The sequence below is a fragment of the Cucurbita pepo genome, chromosome LG15 (assembly GCF_002806865.2).
Source record: "Cucurbita pepo subsp. pepo cultivar mu-cu-16 chromosome LG15, ASM280686v2, whole genome shotgun sequence".
Lineage (NCBI taxonomy): Eukaryota > Viridiplantae > Streptophyta > Magnoliopsida > Cucurbitales > Cucurbitaceae > Cucurbita > Cucurbita pepo.
The window spans coordinates 2,884,482-2,899,381 of NC_036652.1; the positions used below are offsets into that span (position 1 = coordinate 2,884,482).

The 14,900-nt window shown below is 35.8% G+C and overlaps 2 long non-coding RNA genes across 2 annotated transcripts; both read left to right on the top strand.

The window, feature by feature from the left end:
- Positions 1 to 8,258: 8,258 nt before the first annotated feature.
- On the top strand, positions 8,259 to 8,700 carry LOC111776462. The gene is made up of 2 exons (XR_002812250.1): positions 8,259 to 8,343; positions 8,425 to 8,700. It is a non-coding gene; the product is annotated as an uncharacterized LOC111776462 (long non-coding RNA).
- Positions 8,701 to 9,823: 1,123 nt separating this feature from the next.
- Positions 9,824 to 10,265, top strand: LOC111776463. Its single transcript, XR_002812251.1, has 2 exons — positions 9,824 to 9,908; positions 9,990 to 10,265. It is a non-coding gene; the product is annotated as an uncharacterized LOC111776463 (long non-coding RNA).
- The last annotated feature ends 4,635 nt before the right edge of the window (positions 10,266 to 14,900 follow it).

Sequence of the window (14,900 nt, forward strand, 5' to 3'; positions counted from 1 at the left end):
CTAAGCTCGCTACTCTATACATATCATGAACGTTGAATAACGAAATATTGCATTTAAAGTTCCTCATAAGACTTAAATTTTATCATAGAACACAGTCATGGACTTACGTGTTCGAAAACATCTTTAAAACGATACAACAATAAGCTAAATGAAATAAATAAACATTTAAAGGAAAAACATCATATCCTAGCCTAAGTCTAAGAAGATAAATGCGACTACCCTAGGCATATGCTATGGTCTCGAGTTGCAATACCGTCTTCAGCCATGCATCTACTAGAGAGAGGTTCCTCTCTCCAACCGATGTGGGATGTTACATATTTAATGACGATTTAAGGAAAAAATAGAAAAAGAAAAATATAACTACGTTGAGTTTTAACAAGTAGTGAAGACAGCATTATGACTGGATCAATAATTATGTTCATAAATGTCGGGTTACATTATTTCCAAGGGTACATTAATTGATACAAATCTTAAGAACCAAGACGTAAGGAAATACCATCCTCTCTAGCACCCCAAATGCAGTTATGATGGTCACATCGAGCACCAAGCCAATTCTTTTTTTTTTTTTTCTGGCCAAAATACATCACCAGAAGCATGTTGGTTTACATCATTTCCAAGGGTACATTAATTGATACAAATCTTGAGAACCCAGACGTAAAGAAATACCATCATCTCTAGCAACCCAAATGCAGTTATGATGGTCACATCGAGCACCAAGCCAATTCCTTTTTTCTGGCCAAAATACTTCACCAGAAGCATGTCCTAGGATGCTCTTAAAATTGCACCAATATAGTGTTGTCTGCCAAAAGTTTTCTCTAAAGCTCCAATTGAAATTTCCTCCGGGGCCGATCTGGTGCTCACCCAAATCGTCATCTTTTGACTTACAGTGAACCAACATAGCTAAACCATTCATTTTGTTCAAAATGGTCACTTCCCACAAGGTCCCTCGGAGGGAGTACTTGGAATCAGATTGTGCAAAACATGAGTTCATAATCATGTTTGATTCAAAAGCAAGCAATATGATGAAACAAAAGATGTTTTGAGGCTTCATTTTATTTGGAGTTTAATTTTTTCACTTTTTTTACCACCCATTTTGGTTTAGTCACATATATATATATAGTTTAATAAACTTGGTACATTGTTAGATTAACAAGTTGTACAATCTAAATATTCTTAATTTTCTAACTTTATTTATCTAGATACACACATTATAATTGTGCGTGCTAAAACTAAATATAGGAAATTGTTATTAAAACTAAATATAGGAAATTGTTATTCCAATATATATGAAAATTTTTACTTCTAAGTTAAAATATGTTATACTTTGGTGAGAGTTTGAATCCAACCGAACCTAACAAATATTGATCATGTTCTTGAGATATTTGAAATACCATAATAATTGATTAATGTTGATGCATAAATCTAGTGTGTCAAACTCAACACTTCAAGATTTAGAGTCGTATCAGGTAAGTTATGCAAAGAGAAGTTTTAGTATTAGTGTGTAATGCTTTGTACAACACCTTTTGATGCGTAAGTCAGTGATGTACACGAGATGTCGGGTTGAGCTTAGGTTAAGTTGCATAACTTCAGTGGGAGTATATCTCCCATATTTACAGTGTTTTGTCATTTTGACTTCAGTGTTAGAATTTCTGTGAGATCCCACGTCGGTTGAAGAGGGGAACGAACCATTCCTTACGAGGGTATGGAAATCTCTCCCTAGCAGACGCGTTTTAAAACCTTGAGGGGATGTCCATAAGGGAAAGCCCAAAGAGGACAATATCTGCTAACGGTGGGGCTTGGACGGTTACAAATGGTATTAGAGCCAGACACCGGGCAATGTGTTAGCGAGGACGCTGGCCTCCAAGGGGATGGATTGTGAGATCTCACATCGGTTGGTAAGATCCCAATTCTTAAACACGGACCAATATCAATTATTTGTTTCTTCTAGTTTGGAAGACCCCAAATCTTAAATTTAACATTTATTATAAATTTTTTTGCAATTCACGCATGGAAATTTCCACATCCGCTGACACACGTCGGGGAAGTCTTTTCTTGTGCAATTTCACGCATGGAAATTTCTTGTAGATCTCGGTTAGTCATTGAGTCATTGGATCGGGTTCAGGTTGCATTTTTTGTTAGGGTCGAAGCTTAACGAGTTGTACACGCAAGCTTTTGATCGAATCCAGGTTGAGGGATTGGGTTAACCTACATGCATGTCACAATTAGAAGCCCAACAATTTTCTCCACTCAGCATTTGCCACTTGTCCTACTCAGCTTCAGACTCACTACTGCCACCGCCGTCGTCTAAGGCGTGCCTTCTCCCTTTTTGCCAACATTCAATATTTTATAAAGACGATGAGGTTTCTATTACCTATCTAATTTCTTCTAAATTTTGTAACTTCTTACGGGTACATAGGTATTTTCACTTAAGTCTATTTCAGCCACAAAAAAAAAAATAATAATAATAATAAAGTGCAAAATCTGTCCAGAATTTAAAACATAAGAAATTTACCATTTCTTTAAAGTCACCAAAATACTGCCTTTAGATCCAAATGAACTTTAGCTTCCTATATGTAAATGAGAATGGAATACATTTGAATTTGCACGGTGAAAAAACTCATGATTGAACATCTATCTTACGAGGATCTTTGAAATCTTGAATTTCTTGAAAATATATAGATTAGACAAGCTGCATGGTTGGTGCATTTTACATTTTGTTAAGCTTCTAATGAAATTTGTCTTTCTTATTGGCGGAGGTGGATCTAGATCATTTTCATAATCTCTTCACTAAACATTAAGATTTAAGAAACTCTTCTTTTTACACCTATTTATTTATTTTTTTTAATCATGAGTACAAATCCTTTACTTAAATTTATTCTAAATAACATGAATTATGATAATAAACTGTGGTTTTCTCAAAGAAATTAAGCTTAGTTTTTAGAGCTAAATAACTCTCATAAGTTAGTTCTATTGCGAGTTGAGTATCTTTTGTCTTTCAACCTTTGGATGTGGTCTATGATTCAATCTTTCTCTTTTATGTGGTCGATATGATCTAGCTTTATCTTCACCTATTACCTCTTTGAACAGTAGTTGCATTGTGCATATATAGTATTAGCTTCACTATCGAAGTGTACTAGTCATACGATCCAGCCGGCAACGACCCAACTCAAAGTCCACACCTTGAACTGAGTGATTACTCGGGCCCTCAGTGCCTCACCTGCCTGGCACGTGTTCTGCTTCCAACTGCGGCTCATCTCCGCTCGACTCAATGACTTCTCTCAGCTCGGTGTCTTGAGATTCGGTTGTAAGGGTAAACTAAGTCCTCGGTTCATTGAACCCTTCGTAATTCTTGAGTGAATCGATCCAATGGCGTACAGACTAGCCCTACCAACCTCCCTCTTAAGTGTACATAATGTATTCCACGTGTCAATTGTAACGACCCTAATTTTTCTACTGAATCTAAGCTCGCTACTGTATACATATCATGAACGTTGAATATGAAAATATTGCATTTAAAGTTCATCATAAGACATAAATTTTATCATAGAACACAGCCATGGACTTGCGTGTTCGAAAACATCTTCAAAACGATACAACAATAAGCTAAATGAAATAAATAAACATTTAAAGTAAAAACATCATTTCCTAGCATAAGTCTAAGAAGATAAATGCGGCTACCCTAGGCATGTGCTATGGTCTCGAGTTGCAATACCGTCTTCAGCCATGCATCTACTAGGGAGAGGTTCCTCTCTCCAACCGATGTGCGATCTGATGGTGTTAATATAACACATGCGGAAGCAATTTGGATCTTAGGCACTCTAAGTACATCAATTATACTAAATTAGCTAGATGAGTTTGAATACTAACCTTTTGTCGCTCAAGTTTCTTTTTCCTCACGAACCGGTTTCGAACCACCACTGGTGTCTTCACCACTATTCTCCGGCCTTAGTACGGGATTGTGGAATCCGGTGAGTGACTAAACTTGGAAGGGATTTAGTATATATGAAGAGAGATTTTGTGAGAGGTTTTTCTCAAGGTTTTTTCAAAAAAAGGAAGACCTCCTATGTACCATGCTTACTCTATTTATAGAGTCAGATTTGAATGTTCATGCAAATTTGAGATCACCAAATTTTTACCCTCAAAATTCGACTCTAATGTTTGGGATTATGTGGCCAGCATCTAAGTTTGAGTTCACCAAATTTTGACACTCAAAATTCCACTAAAATTTGTGGGGTATATTTGGGAAGCATGCAAATTTAGTTAAACCATATTTTGACACCTCAAAATGCCACTAACATGGATTTTTCAATTATCTGAAGTCAACATTTTTACTTTCTTGATTTTAATTCTTGAATAATTAATTTCAAATTAAAGTAATATTAAATAATTAATTAAACTATTTAGTTAATATTTAATACTAATTCAAATGCCAATCTCAATCAATTCCGACACATATTGGAATAAAATATTTAAATCTTATTTAAATATATCAGATTCTCTCCTTTTGTTTAATTTGTAAATAAAACAAAAATGCGGTTAAATATATCGTATATATGTAGTGCATATTTCCTAATTCGAATCCGATCACTTCGAACTCACGTGTCACACTGTTCTATGGTTTAGTCCGATATGAGCTAGCAGAGGGACCTAATGGACCTATAGATCATGGGCTCCAACGATTCAAGATTAACCGGTTAAACTTATTAATTTTGTTAACCAACATTCGTTAACTACTAGGACACTCCACTATAGCCTAGTAGTTGCACTCCCCTCACAATAGATATATTTCTGCCCATTTGGTATAACCATGATTAGTAAGTCGATCCTTCACAGGTTGTTCGTAACTAGAGGTGGGTCAATTTACCGTTTACCCCTGAAGTTACTTCTTGTTCCTTATGTCTCACTGATTCTCTAATGAACAATTGGTTTGTGGTCCAACCAGTAAACCGAATCCCTCTCACGCCAATGAGAGGGTGGGGGCCCCTTGTTCAAGACCAGGAGTCAGTGCTTAAGGGAACTACTTCTCTTTTATCCCTAAAAGTGGGTAGGAGTGAATTCCATTTTGCATCCCACGTCTCCAGCCATTCACCTAGTCTTACCCCTGAAATGGGAGGCCTATTGAGTCGGCGAACTCGAGCCACTCTCACCCATGCAAATCTAAGGATAATTCCGAATTAACAGGAGTTCATGGTTAGCTCAGGATTAAAATCGAGTTACCTAGGTCATCGAATGGAAAGAATATCAGTCTCAACAATAAACAACATTATAAAGTGAGAGCGATTTTCTTCATGGTCCGATCTTATGCAATACTCATTGCATAGGACACTCTCACTCACATGTACAATTTAGTGATCACATTGTTTATGTCATATACAAAAGTGGGCCGCATCCATAGTGTCCCCAGGATAAGGTACTCAGCCTTATCCCCATACTATAGATCTTTTTGACTATATACTTGAACTTCATCCACTCTTATGTCTCTACATATAGTTCAAGTAATCATACTATAGTCAGAGTGTTCTTAGTTTATTGGATTTAGATTAATAATCGTAAATTTCACTTGATTCAATAACAATCTTTACTGAATAAACAAGAATAATAACTTTATTGAAAATAGCATATGTTTTTGTTTACCAACTATGAGTTTTATGACATAAAACCCAACAGGATCTTACATATTTAATGACGATTTAAGGAAAAAATAGAAAAAGAAAAATATAACTACGTTGAGTTTTAACAAGTAGTGAAGACAGCATTATGACGGGATCAATAATTATGTTCATAAATGTTGGGTTACATCATTTCCAAGGGTACATTAATTGATACAAATCTTGAGAACCAAGACGTAAGGAAATACCATCCTCTCTAGCACCCCAAATGCAGTTATGATGGTCACATCGAGCACCAAGCCAATTCTTTTTTTTTTTTTTCTGGCCAAAATACATCACCAGAAGCATGTTGGTTTACATCATTTCCAAGGGTACATTAATTGATACAAATCTTGAGAACCCAGACGTAAAGAAATACCATCATCTCTAGCAACCCAAATGCAGTTATGATGGTCACATCGAGCACCAAGCCAATTCCTTTTTTCTGGCCAAAATACTTCACCAGAAGCATGTCCTAGGATGCTCTTAAAATTGCACCAATATAGTGTTGTCTGCCAAAAGTTTTCTCTAAAGCTCCAATTGAAATTTCCTCCGGGGCCAATCTGGTGCTCACCCAAATCGTCATCTTTTGACTTACAGTGAACCAACATAGCTAAACCATTCATTTTGTTCAAAATGGTCACTTCCCACAAGGTCCCTGGGAGGGAGTACTTGGAATCAGATTGTGCAAAACATGAGTTCATAATCATGTTTGATTCAAAAGCAAGCAATATGATGAAACAAAAGATGTTTTGAGGCTTCATTTTCTTTGGGGTTTAATTTTCTCACTTTTTTTACCACCCATTTTGGTTTGGTCTCATATATATATAGTTTAATAAACTTGGTATATTGTTAGATTAACAAGTTGTACAATCTAAATATTCTTAATTTTCTAACTTTATTTATCTAGATATATACATTATAATTGTGCGTGCTAAAACTAAATATAGGAAATTGTTATTCCAATATATATGAAAATTTTTACTTCTAAGTTAAAATATGTTATACTTTGGTGAGAGTTTGAATCCAACCGAACCTAACAAATATTGATCATGTTCTTGAGATATTTGGAATACCATAATAATTGATTAATGTTGATGCATAAATCTAGTGTGTCAAACTCAGCACTTCAAGATTTAGAGTCGTTTCAGGTAAGTTATGCAAAGAGAAGTTTTAGTATTAGTGTGTAATGCTTTGTCCAAAAACTTTTGATGTGTAAGTCAGTGGTGTGCACGAGGTGTCCCGATGTAAATGAGTATACAATATGCATGAGGTCCGGATACTTTTCATCCTAAAATCATTAACGTGACACAACCCCACACATTCTTCACATATTAGTCTAGGTAACATGCATGCATAAGCCTTCATACATTCATCATTTGGGAGTTGTGTATTAGAAAACTTATTGTAATGCAACATGTCATTTCATACATGAACATCATCATAACATGAGATATCCTCGTATCATGTCATGTCATCATCATGCATCTCATGTCATCACATCATAATGCATCATCATCCTAACATATAGTAACATTGTACATCACATCATCATAACATCATAGCATCATCATAACACATCATAATGTCATATAAAAAATCATATCATCATAACACATCCTCATAACGTATCACATCATCACAACGTATCCTATTGTCAAATGCATGACACGTGCAGGGGCCCCTGAGTACGTATCATCATACATAAGACAACTCTTCTGACCATGCCAATAGCAGGACCACCAACTTGGTTGCCCTTAGCCGACACTCTATCCTATTTCTGAGATTCGCTTGACTTGTCCCTCAAAGTTCGTAACAACGTACACTGAGGTATTCCACCATATTAAGAACATCCGTCTAATTCTTCAAATAGTTTTACTTCTTACATATTTACTTAATTACTTAAATTGAATAAACGAGACTTACACATACCTCAATTTCTTTCAATAACTTCAAATTCAACTCCGGGAGGGTAAAAAAAACGTTGGAATTGATACCAAAAACCTAAACCTGAGCCACCTAAGCCATTTTCCTTTCGTTGCAGCCATGAAGCTGTGCCAAGCAACGTCGAGCCGAGTGAAGCGATAGGGAGACATGCATCATGCACGTGTAAGAAGGATGGAGCATGTGCAGGTCGTCTTCTCAAACGTACGAGTTGTATTTGCTGGATTGTGTGGGTCGTGGGCTGCAGGTTGGTTTTTCGGCCGCGAGCGTCTACTGGGCCCCGTGGGTTGCTGGGCTGTGAACGTCAAGTGGCCTGTGGGTCACTCGCTGTAGATGGGTTTCCTTGAATCCAAATCTGAATCCATGGGTTGTGTCCTCTTCACTCGACTGTCCAACGGTTGTTTTTGTTCGTTTCTCTCTCGTTTGAAAATTGTGTTCTAGCGCTCCTCCATTCGAGATCCGACAACCGTGACTTCATGTCGACCTGTCTTCCAAGTACCTGTCGACCTGGCTTCGAAATAGCTTTCTCATAGTCGAAAATGCTTATCTCATTTTGATCGCGAAGAATAAACCATACACAAATTATGTTGTCCTGACCAAAACTCCAAAAGTTTGAGGGCTCCAAAACTTGTAATCTTTGAGAGAGCTTTAAAGTTCATTAATGGCTATAAATACTCAACTCCCTAACCCACATCCTAACCGAAATCAAAGAAGACAAAATCAAAGAAGATCAAGATGTTTGAATGTCCAGGTATGTTCTTCCCGTCACCGTATTTTGTTCTATCTTCTTCAAAACTTTAGAATAACTTATTGTAATGCCCCAAAACGGTAGGAAAACAGCAATGGCCGGAGCTTATTTTTGTAGAGTATTCTATTGCTGCTATGATCATAGAGAAAGAGAATCCTAATGTGAAAGCACAGAAGATTCTAGCTGGGAGTTCGAGAATTTTGAACTTCGATTGTTCACGAGTTTGAGTTGATGTCGATATTAAGGACGTCGTTGTTTTAGTTCCTAAGGTTGGTTAAGGATCGAGATGTATGAATTTATGAATACATATAATGTATTTGAAGTTAATAATACGGTAGTATCCTCCTACCACTTTAATTTCATTCAACTAGGCGATCCTTTTTACTATTCTTCAATAAACTCCTGAATTGAATTAAGGGTTAGAGGACCTGATATGTGGAAATCACTACAAGGAGAATAAGATTCGGATTACCTTGTTGATCGAATATCTCAAGGCAAGAACATTGTTTGAGATTCGAATCTCTCCACAAGCAAGATCGATCATGTCTAGCTTGAATGATTCTTGTTGATCAAATATCTCAAGGGAAGAACACTTGATTGAGATTGGAATCACTCCACAAGTAAGATTGATCATGTCGAGCTTGAATGATTCTACATGCAACCTAAACTACATAGAATTGCAAAGAAACTTAGCCATTGGCTAAAGAAAAGCACAAAGGCTCCTTTTACTCTATTTTCCAAGTCTACTTACAAATACAACATACATGACTTAATATAGCTTCAAAATGAAACTGGAACTATTAAACGCATTCCAAGAGTTGTAACATTCATACTTAATGGTCATAATTAACCATTATGTAACTGTAACCTAAAGTAAATAAAAGTCTTAAAATACATTAATGAAATACAATAACTCTAAATTACTCTAAATTGTAATCCACCCAAAATTTATAACATGAAACTTCATTCCTCCTCAATGTGGCATGAATTGAAATATCTTTTGATAATTTCAACAATATTTTCTTCACATCTTCATTGAACCATATTGTATGATTCATGTCTCTTGGTTCATATCAATAAGCAACAAAATCGAGTTAAGTCTAGGGTAAGCACGTAGATTGGTGGGTCGAGAATTAGGATTGAATACCTTTAGAGGTCTGAGACCAATGGAATCGTGAAGGGCGATCAGAGGGTGAGACAATATTATAACAAAATAGTGTGCGCACATTAGTAATTTAGAGCACGACAATATTTAAAACACAAAATAAGAAACGAACTCAANACCGTGACTTCATGTCGACCTGTCTTCCAAGTACCTGTCGACCTGGCTTCGAAATAGCTTTCTCATAGTCGAAAATGCTTATCTCATTTTGATCGCGAAGAATAAACCATACACAAATTATGTTGTCCTGACCAAAACTCCAAAAGTTTGAGGGCTCCAAAACTTGTAATCTTTGAGAGAGCTTTAAAGTTCATTAATGGCTATAAATACTCAACTCCCTAACCCACATCCTAACCGAAATCAAAGAAGACAAAATCAAAGAAGATCAAGATGTTTGAATGTCCAGGTATGTTCTTCCCGTCACCGTATTTTGTTCTATCTTCTTCAAAACTTTAGAATAACTTATTGTAATGCCCCAAAACGGTAGGAAAACAGCAATGGCCGGAGCTTATTTTTGTAGAGTATTCTATTGCTGCTATGATCATAGAGAAAGAGAATCCTAATGTGAAAGCACAGAAGATTCTAGCTGGGAGTTCGAGAATTTTGAACTTCGATTGTTCACGAGTTTGAGTTGATGTCGATATTAAGGACGTCGTTGTTTTAGTTCCTAAGGTTGGTTAAGGATCGAGATGTATGAATTTATGAATACATATAATGTATTTGAAGTTAATAATACGGTAGTATCCTCCTACCACTTTAATTTCATTCAACTAGGCGATCCTTTTTACTATTCTTCAATAAACTCCTGAATTGAATTAAGGGTTAGAGGACCTGATATGTGGAAATCACTACAAGGAGAATAAGATTCGGATTACCTTGTTGATCGAATATCTCAAGGCAAGAACATTGTTTGAGATTCGAATCTCTCCACAAGCAAGATCGATCATGTCTAGCTTGAATGATTCTTGTTGATCAAATATCTCAAGGGAAGAACACTTGATTGAGATTGGAATCACTCCACAAGTAAGATTGATCATGTCGAGCTTGAATGATTCTACATGCAACCTAAACTACATAGAATTGCAAAGAAACTTAGCCATTGGCTAAAGAAAAGCACAAAGGCTCCTTTTACTCTATTTTCCAAGTCTACTTACAAATACAACATACATGACTTAATATAGCTTCAAAATGAAACTGGAACTATTAAACGCATTCCAAGAGTTGTAACATTCATACTTAATGGTCATAATTAACCATTATGTAACTGTAACCTAAAGTAAATAAAAGTCTTAAAATACATTAATGAAATACAATAACTCTAAATTACTCTAAATTGTAATCCACCCAAAATTTATAACATGAAACTTCATTCCTCCTCAATGTGGCATGAATTGAAATATCTTTTGATAATTTCAACAATATTTTCTTCACATCTTCATTGAACCATATTGTATGATTCATGTCTCTTGGTTCATATCAATAAGCAACAAAATCGAGTTAAGTCTAGGGTAAGCACGTAGATTGGTGGGTCGAGAATTAGGATTGAATACCTTTAGAGGTCTGAGACCAATGGAATCGTGAAGGGCGATCAGAGGGTGAGACAATATTATAACAAAATAGTGTGCGCACATTAGTAATTTAGAGCACGACAATATTTAAAACACAAAATAAGAAACGAACTCAAAATATTTTAAAACAAAAGAGTTGAGGACGACGGGTGAGGTTAGTCTATGGCACCTGCCCAAGAGTCCACTCCCGACTTCGACTGGCTCCTTACCTGAAAAAAATTGAGAATAAGGAATGAGTACAAAGACTTAGTATGTAGCCTGCTTGTAGGCTCTTAATCGTGTCGTTGATATGCTAGGATGTCACACTCTTTCTTGACTTGTTCTTGTTTCTTATTGTAAGTACTTAGGCCCACTTGTTCTTATTGTGATTTATTTTAAGGACCATGATCCTTGGATTCTAAAACCTTCGTTATCCTTTAAGGGCCTTAGTACCATGGTTCTTGGTTCTTGTACTTAGAACTAGGATCTTGATCCATGTTCTAGACCTAGATCTTTCTCTTGTTCTTGTTACTTTCTAGGTATTTATTCTGTTCTTGATTTATTCTCCAAGACGCTCCCCCTAGGATTTACGACACTAGCCATACGCCTGACAATCCTGTGTCCAAGGCTTGCTACTCAGTGGTAGATCGACTACACTGCATCGTGGACACGTCGTGTTTTTTGGACATTAATCACGAGGCTAGGTAGTAGTTACCCTGCACGTAGGATCCGTCCTATGAGAGGCCGTTGATCATGTGAGTAACTTGTTTAGGTGGCATGTACCGAGGGTAGCACCCCCTCACCTTAGGTTACTTCATGGCCTGTGGGACGGGTTCACAAGTTAACAATCCCATGGATGCAAGCAGACTAATACTCACCATGTTGTTCCCCACCTTGTACCATTGCGAAGGATAAGTTTTTTGCCCACGTCTTTGTATCAAGAGTGTTGAAACTCTAGAGCCAAAAGTAAACAATTGGTTCCCTGCTAGGTTAAGGATGCAATGAGAGACTACAATTAGGTTGCTTAATCGTGACGAGAGGGTACTCTAGAGTTTAGAGGTAATAGAGGAATTATGGACCTAATGAATCGTGTATCTCATTCCCCGTTCCCTCATTACATGAATTTTGCATATATTAATACACATTTTGGTTTCCCTCTTATTTTATACACATTGATTGGCAAAAATTTTCCTAGAAATTCACGGTGTGACATGGTGAAATCAAAACCCCAGAATGGTTCTCCCAAAAAGAATTGAGTAATTCTTGCGAAAGAAGTCTTGCACAATTCCTATTCGAAACTATAGTTCTAGAATTTTTTGAACTTATTTGTTCTACCTCACCTTAAAATTTCTAAGGCCCTCGTAAAAAGTTTGAAAGTTCAACTTAAAAAAATAAATCGGGTATTTAATATCTTGCTGGACTTGGGTGCTATACCATATGTAATCTATGAATTGCTCTCTCTATTTTATATATTTCTACTGAAAGTAATCATATTTTGTTGTCCAATTTATGAAAGTGTTTTAAAAACCAATGAAATATTTATTATTCTCGGGATAATAACAACTTAAATCAAATATTATCTATTCAAGGAATTTTGTTATTGAAAATCTAATAAATCTCTAAAATTATCCCAAAATTAACCATAAAATTGTGTTGCATAATTGAAATTAGTTAAATGATTAAGTTTTTTTTACCACCATAGCATGCATTTACATAGTTTCTTGCCTTCTTGCCTGTACTATAAGTATGTATATTTATTCACATGTCCAACACAAATTGGTAGTTAAACTAAAGGTTGAATAGGAAATGATAAAGAATATTGTCGTTTTCTTTCTTTTCACGGTGGCTCTAGTTGGGGCTCAGGTTCCAAGGGTCGCGTTACCACCACCAGGACCTTCTAGATATTACATTCATGTGGTTAACGGGCTAAGCAAATTTGGGTTGCTTGTGCATTGTCAGTCTAAAGACGAATGACTTGGGGTATCATCATCTGCTTAATCATGGAGATGATTACCAATGGAACTTCAAGGTTAACTTTTGGGGAACAACCCTCTTTTGGTGCAAGTTGGAGACGCCAGATGCATATGTCTCTTTTGAAAGCTTTTGGCCTGAATCGCAGCACTTATGGCTCCATGATAGGTGCAAACATGGAACTGTAGGAACTTGTCTTTGGACGGCTAAAGATGATGGAATTTACTTGAGAAACTTTCTTGCTAATGTTGATGAATTGATTCACAAGTGGAACTATAAAANTCTTTGAGAAACGAATGAAAAATAATGGGATAACACATAAAACTTGTTGTTGTTTTCTTTTTCTTTTTTTTCTTCTTTATTTTATTTTATTTTATTTTATTTTTGTATCGAAATGTATTTGATAATTAAGTGTATTGTTCTTCTACAAAATTTTAAATTATGACAAAAAAAAATTAAATTTGTCGGAGAATATAAGTTTTTAAAATTGTAATATCTTTTTAAATTAAAACTAAAAAAAATAATGATTTCTACTGAGAAATCTCAGAGATAGTTTAGAATAAGAAAATCTAAAATAGGTATTAAACGCTGATGTTAACTGCAATCTTCACATCGACTTTCAAATAGGATGGTAGGCACAATCCTTGAATTTTCAATTATCTTATTAAAAGTTTCACATATTATATTGTAGTTCCACAATCTTCCTTGATGTCCGATTTTCAAAAATTTGGATCTCCGGCCAAAACTAAAAATATGAAAAAGCAAACAGAAAATGAAAAGTAAAGTAAAATAAAACATAAAAATTCAGATAAAATATAAATTTAAATGAAGATAAACAACACCAAAATTAGATACAAAATAATATTTAATTACAAGAGGGTGCTGTTAAATCTTTTTATAAAGGCAAAAATGCTGTTGGGATATACAAACACAACTAGTGAGCCAAACACCTTATATGGTGTAAAGTTATATTATTGGGTTAGTAATGCAATCACACACAATATATGACTCTGACCTATCTTTTAAACCGTAACATGACCTTAGGCTTTTTTCAATTCTTGGCAAAGTTGGATGCATGGTACTTTTCTACACACGGCCCACGTACGCATACATGGACCCATTTGACGGATTGGTGTACGTGCCCCTCAGGCCTGACTTTGTCGGACACAACGCAATACACGTCACTGGACCCCTCATAAAAGAAAAAGTCTTCATGATAACATGTCGAACATAAATATCGAAGGTATGCATCCGTACTAGCATAACATAACGGGGAAGTATCCTGATACACATGACATACATACATGCATGCATGAGGTCCCATGACTTTTATTCATAAGATAACATTTATTTTATTTCCTTTCTCCTTCCCTTAATAAGTATGTATCACATATACATGGATAAACATCACATAATCCATCACATAACTTTACCTGGAAAGATGTAACATTTCATACCTATCGTACCATAACATATCGCATCACAATACATCATATCATAAACATGTCAATTATCACATATCTCGTACCATAACATATTTCATATCATTTTCATATCATATCACAATATATATATATCCGCCATTCACATGTTGTATCATAATCGTATCGTATCGTAAACAGTTCATGGTCATGTTGTTCCCTAATTTATCATAGCCTTGACATTCTTATACCTACCTATCACAGTCATATCGTTAGATGAATGTACCTTATTCATATCGTTATAGGAACGTATCCCACATCGGTTGTAGAGGGGAACGAACCATTCCTTACGAGGGTGTGGAAATCTCTTCCTAGCAGACGCGTTTTAAAACCTTGAGGGGATGTCCATAAGGGAATGCCCAAAGAGGACAATATTTGCTAACGGTGGGGCTTGGACGG